This window comes from Pinus tabuliformis, chromosome Q, assembly GCF_031772625.1.
Source record: "Pinus tabuliformis cultivar Carrire ecotype Pingquan chromosome Q, CPIR1, whole genome shotgun sequence".
Lineage (NCBI taxonomy): Eukaryota > Viridiplantae > Streptophyta > Pinopsida > Pinales > Pinaceae > Pinus > Pinus tabuliformis.
This window is the reverse complement of record NC_142296.1, coordinates 804,948,867-804,955,636: the sequence shown is the minus strand read 5'-3', so window position 1 is coordinate 804,955,636 and position 6,770 is coordinate 804,948,867. Positions and strand designations below refer to the sequence as shown.

The 6,770-nt window shown below is 42.3% G+C and overlaps 1 non-coding gene across 1 annotated transcript; it reads right to left on the bottom strand.

Annotated features, from left to right (window-relative positions):
- Positions 1-4,669: 4,669 nt before the first annotated feature.
- On the bottom strand, positions 4,670-6,481 carry LOC149221939 (18S ribosomal RNA). Its single transcript, XR_016249918.1, has one exon. It is a non-coding gene; the product is annotated as an 18S ribosomal RNA (ribosomal RNA).
- Positions 6,482-6,770: the final 289 nt, after the last annotated feature.

The window sequence follows — 6,770 nt, the reverse complement described above, 5'->3', positions numbered from 1 at the left end:
GAGCATGGGAGCAATCATATGATACCCCCACCAAGTAGTTCAGTCATTTCCTTCGATTGGAGTCATTTGACTGCATTTCGCCTTCCATCCTACGTGCCTTTCCAGATTACCGTACATGCCTATGATAAGGCAGTACTTGGCACTATCTTGGATGAGGGTGCATCGGCTAGCCTCATGCCTTTCACTACTTGGAAAGCTTTGGGATCCCCATAGCTTGTGTCAGTCACGTAGAATCTGTTGCCACTTGATGGAGGAACCAACCGACCTTTGGGGATCCTTCTAAAGTTTCCTGTTACTTTGGGAGGCAAAACCATCTATATAGACGTAATGGTTGTCCAAGGTGCTTTAGAGTTCAGTCTTCTCCTTGGTCGTGACATGTTTACACCATGGGGGCCCTTGTCTCTTCACTTTTCCATGTGGTTTGTTTTCCACATGATGGAAGAATGGTGAATATTGATCAATTATCGTTTTTAGTCCCCAGGTGCCTCTTGTGCAGCCGTCATCCCCCATCGGTTCTTATCCATAAGCAGTACCTTCCTTGCCACATGTCAATCATGTGGCTACACGTTTCGTCTCTACATCTGTTGATGATCATGCAGCTGGTCTCGTACATCATGTACTAGGGGCATTGGAACCTGATCTATCATTAGTGCCTCATGACATGTATTCCTCTCGGAGTGCATTTCTTCCATCCCACGAAGACCTCTTGGGAGCCATGTTCTCATATGGCCCATGAACACGATCATGGAGAATATTTCCTTGTATTTTGTCAATCTTGTTAAAAAATGAAACAAGGATCACTGAGGATGTTTCTTTCTTGTGTCAACCTCGTTAAAAAATGAAATAAGGAGTGTTGAGGAAAGTTCTTGATCTTGTGTCAACCTCGTTAAAAAATAAAACAGGGCTATGAGGATAGTTCTTTTACTGTGTCAATCTCATTAAAAAATGAAACAACTCTCTTTTCCAAATCGAGTATTTGATTAAGATCTCATAAAATCCAAGTCGAGTCTTTTCAAGACCTTGAAAGTGAACCTTCATTCCATCCACCTCATTGAATGCAATGAAGCTTAGGGGGCATGTACCTCGATTTGCGTTATTATGTTGGGGGCATGCGAACTTATAACAAGCATGGTTTTTCATTTCAAGCTTGTGTAAACATGAAACGGAATTCAAGCAAATTTCTCCATGGTTCAAGATTGTGTAAAAATGAACCCATACCCGATTTACATCTCGTGATTGTTGTTTTTCATCCACTAAATTCTGCTAGATGAGCCTTGGTTGTTTCATTCCATCACCACCATCTCTTTGGCCAATCATATGCTTTCAGTTGGTTTTTTTTCCTTTCCTGAGGAACCACAACGATGAGTGGTTTTATTAGCTAGCCTCTTGACCATTACATGTTTTGAGTAGTTACACGATTTCCAAAACCAGTTGCTACCCTTTATACCACTTGTTCCTCTAGAACGAGTCACCTTTAAGCTCTTTTTTGACTCGTAAAATATGAAAAGATTGCCACGTATTTTTCCCTTTTTGACTCGTTAAAGAGAATAAAAATGGCGGTCCACTTTCAGCTCTTTTCCAACCGTATAAACGTGAAAATATTGCCTGAATTTTGTCGTTTCAATTTCAATATTGGTTACGAAACGACATGTCTACGATCGCTTTTCTACTCTTTCGGATCGAGGTCACTAATTACGAAAATTACTCCTTGATTGTAATGATCAAGCAGTTCTCTCGAGTATTATTTTATACTTTTTTGGGCTCAAGGGACATAGATCTATGAAAAATGATGCCCCTGGAGTTTTCTTTTCTGTGTCATTTTCAAACTCTCTAAACATGAAAAAGACTCCAAGTTTTACCTATGTCGGACTCGTTAAACCCTGACAAAATTGGACTCGTCACCATGACGAGACTTGAGCTTCTCCTCTGTAGGGCTCGTTAAACTATTATTTGACCGAAGGTCAAACTTATATTACAAGCATATGCTATCCCCTTCAAGCTTGTTTTCAAAAATAATTGGGGTACTCGCTAGCAATGGTGGGGGAAAAATTTGGAAGTCATCATTGGTTACCTGCGGCAGCTAGTCACTCTTAAACATCGACACTTTTTCTTCTTGTCGGGTTGGGATATCCACATCGTGAGTTGGCCTTCTGGGGTTTTGGGTTGCCATTTTTCCTCATTCCATCTGATCCGCGTTACCTCCATTGAGCCTCTAATCTCTTGGTACTAAAATGCTGCCACATTCTAGAGTCGTGTCGCTGATATGTTCAAGAGTATAATCCTTCTACAATTCACATCCTTACCTCCTCTGATATTCTATTTCACCATCTACCACTTTTTCTTTATCTCGTGTCATTGATGGGGGAATTATCATGGCCCTCCTGCAACGGATCATCTCTTATCGACACTAGCTCCTTATCCAGGAGATTGATCTAGAGATCCCTTTGGGTACCTTCGAACTTGCATGCCTCAATGGCAAGTTCTTCATGCCTAATGACATACTTTCATCATTAGTCTTCGATTGGGTGATTCCATGAGTGTTTGAATTTAGCTCATTTTTCACACTTAGTGGATTGTACTAGACAATACCTTGAGATCCATTCGCATTATTGATGGTTTCTCTCGCGCTTGTTAACGGTTTTCCTCACTGACCGGTAATCAAGCGACTTTCTATCATGTTCGACTTCAGCACATCTATTCACATGATAGGATTTGTACTCTGATCGGTTGGGTTTTAAGACCCCAAACTAAGATTACATATGTTCGGGTTGCGTGGATTGTTTCGTGATTACATATATGAGTCTTCATTGATGGCTGTGACCATACCTTTGTCATTATTATGGTCTTATCAACTGGTTGGTTGCATCCATACCACAGACCAAGTTTCATATGTCTTATGGATGGCTGCGCCCATGCCTCGACTATATGTATTTCACTATCACAGATATCAGTTGTACTTGCACCTATAGGATCTTCAAGGTGGTTCCATTTCAAACAGTTTCATAAAGCATTTCACCCCTCCCACTCTCTCGGGTTTCACGCTTTAGGGGGCATCTGTTACACAGTAATTTGTCACTGTCCTCATCTCAGTCCTTTTGCTGTGTCATGTGTCAAATAAACATGTTCATATCTTCCCACTAATGTAAGATGATTAAGAAAATGCTCTCTGCTGTTGCAAATTGACCCTCATTCCCTAATTTTCTGCCTCGTCATGAGTAAAACCTTAATATACATGATGTTCCCATGTCCATAACGGTCTCATCGTGACACCCTCATAGGTGTACATCTGTTTCCCATGATGGTCATATTTCTAGACCTGGTGAAAGGTTACGAGTTGTATATAGCAATGATGGGTCTGCGTGCATTGCCTCCTAGCGATGTCATCGCGAAGAATTAGTTTACCGCCCGTGATGATCTAGATTGGGTGAATTCATTTCAAACGTTGTCCTTCTGGATGTCTCCAGACCTGGTTGTTGGGATAGTTTGGGTCGCCCTTCCCCCCTCTAGGATGGTAGTTCCGTCTTTTGTGCAACCATCCTTGAGGATAAGCTCCCTCTCCCTCATTTCATGGATCCTCCTTCTTCTATAAAATCACTCACCATTGCTATGATCTACTAGCTTTTTAACTAGTTAGTAGTTCTTTTGGTTGGGTAGTACTGCTAGTTTTTTTGAGTTTGATAGATAGCTAGTGTGAGTGTGACAAGTGTGGTATTGTTGATATCTTGTGGAAGGTTGTGGAGTGCCCTTAACTTTGTGTTAAATCTTATGAGTGAGAGAGAGACATTGTATGTTGGGAGATTCATCCTTGAAGAGTGAATGCTTGAGAAACATACTAGCTGGACCCTCTGAGAAGGCTTGTGACGTCAAGACTTGGTTGTAAGCTTGCTCTTAAGTCATTATTAATACAATAAATGATGCTTTCCTATGTCTTGTATGTAATTTACTTGATATCTCATGAATTCTTGACTTTATGAGTAAATAGATCATTGTTGTTTCCCGGTTACGTGCTTTGTTATTTCTTCCTTCATATTGTTTCAGGTTAATCAATCATTGAGGAGAAGGAAGCGAAAGCTGGACTAGTGTAATGGAACTTCATCAACCACTGGTTTGAGGTAGGCCTCCAATGATGACTGTATAAGTAAATCAATTCTTGATCTATCTTTGCTGTGACTAGACCCACTCTAGGGCTAGAGGGGTTGCCTCTGTCCACAGAGGAAACACCTTCCTACATCACAAGCAACACATCAACCACTGTCGCCTTTTCAACAGAACCAACTATTGAAGCACACACCCTTGGCCCATGCCTTCCAACGAACAAAAGACCGAGCACCGCTGCTACGAATGATTCTAAATTTATCCATCTTATTTCCCAAGCACCTCAACTGTAGAAACCATGCTTAGCCAAACATATCGTCAGAAGGGCTCCCAAGAAACAAGCTTCCGAAACCCCTATAGAAGCACATTGGTGGAAAGAAAAACAAAGGATGAGTGGGACAAGCACAAGCATGGCTTGCAGGCACACACATGAAAAAACAAGCGTTACCACAAGACAAACAACCAACAATGTTCCCGCAAAAAACCAAACCCGCTCCCCTAGAGACACACCACACAGTCCTACATTGCAATAGAAACCCAACCAACCCGAACCAAAAAAGAAAATTCCTGCTATCAATGATCCTACCGTAGGTTCACCTACGGTAACCTTGTTACAACTTCTCCTTCCTCTAAATGATAAGGTTCAATGAACTTCTCACGACATTGACGGCGTGAACCACCATCATCGATGCAATCCAAACACTTCACTGGATCATTCAATCGGTAGGAACAACGGGCGGTGTGTACAAAGGGCAGGGACGTAGTCAACACGAGTTGATGACACACGCTTATTAGGAATTCCTCATTGAAGACCAATAATTGCAATGGTCTATCCCCATCACAATGAAATTTGAGAATATTTCCCGATCCTCTCGATCCAAGAAGAAAAACTCATTGGCTGCATTAGTGTAGTGTGCGTGCGGCCCAGAACATCTAAGGGAATCACAGACCTATTATTTCCTCAAACTTCAATGGCATAAACCGCCATAGTCCCTCTAAGAAGCTGGCCGCGAAGGGGAACCTCCACGTATTTAGTTAGCAGGCTGAGGTCTCGTTTGTCATCAGAATTAACCAGACAAATCACTCCACCAACTAAGAACAGCCATGCACCACCACCCATAGAATCAAGAAAGAGCTCTCAATCTATCAATCCTTACTATGTCTAGACCTGGTAAGTTTTCCTGTGTTGAGTCAAATTAAGTCGCACGCTCCACTCCTGGTGGTGTCCTTCCATCAATTCCTTTAAGTTTAAGCCTTCTGACTATACTCCCCCCGGAACCCAAACACTCTGATTTCTCAGAAGGTGCTGGCGGAGTCCTTAGAGCAACATCCACTGATCCCTCGTTGGCATCGTTTATGGTTGAGACTAGGATAGTATCTGATCATCTTTGAGCCCCCAACTTTCGTTCTTGATTAATGAAAACATCCTTGGAAAATGCTTTCGCAGTGGTCCATCTTTCATAAATCTGAGAATTTCACCTCTGACAATGAAATACGAATGCCCCCGATAGTCCTTATTAATCATTATTCTGGTCCCAAATGCCGACACAATAGGACCAGACTCCTATCACGTTATTCCATGCTAATGTATTTAGAGCATAAGCTTGCTTTGAGCACTCTAATTTTTTCAAAGTAATAGTGCCAGAGCTGCGACCCAGAAATTTAAGGCTAGGAGCATGCTGCCAAAAAAAGGAACAGAAGGGCAGTTGCACATCGAGTAGGCGGACCGATCTTTACGACCCAAGATCCAACTACGAGCATTTTAACTACAACAACTTAAATATACTCTATTGGAGATGGAATTACCGCGGCTACTAGCACTAGACTTGCCCTCCAATGGATCCTCGTTAAGGGATTTAGATTTTACTCATTCCAATTACCCGACTCGATGAGCCCAGTAATGTTATTTATTGTCACTACCTCCCCATGTCAGGATTGGGTAATTTGCACGCCTGTTGCCTTCCTTGGATGTGGTAGCTATTTCTCAGGCTCCCTCTCGGGAATCGAAACCTAATTCTCTGTCACCTGTCACCACCATGGTAGGCCTCTATCTTAACATCGAAAGTTGATAGGGCAGAAATTTGAATGAAACATTGCCAGCACAAGGGCTGTGCGATCCGTCGAGTTATCATGATTCACCGAAGAAGCGAGCAAGCCCACGCCGACATTTTATCTAAAAAATGCATCCCTTCCAAAGAGTCGGGACTTGGTGCACGTATTAGCTCTAGAATTACTACAGTTATCCAAGTAGTATGGTACCATCAAAAAAACTATAACTGATTTAATGAGCCATCCACAGTTTCATAGTCTGAATTAGTTCATACTTAGACATGCATGGCTTAATCTTTGAGACAAGCATATGACTACTGGCAGGATCAACCAGGTAGCACCCTCCCACTTCAAAGGGCATTCCAGGTGCTCTCTTACCAAGAGCCAACCTGAACACCCATCAAGTCAAAGAGATGTCAAAATATCATGTAAAACTTTTATGCTTTGCACCTCTTGCATCCCAAGAAGGAAGCACATGCAACATGCCAAGGACATGGCGAACAAATGGGTAGACCTACTGAGCCACAATGCACCAAGGCCACTCTAGAGTTTGCAACCACACCCCAACCAACAAGAAAACGAGTGATCACTCACCCACTCCCTTAGAAATGCCTCCAAAAGCCTCC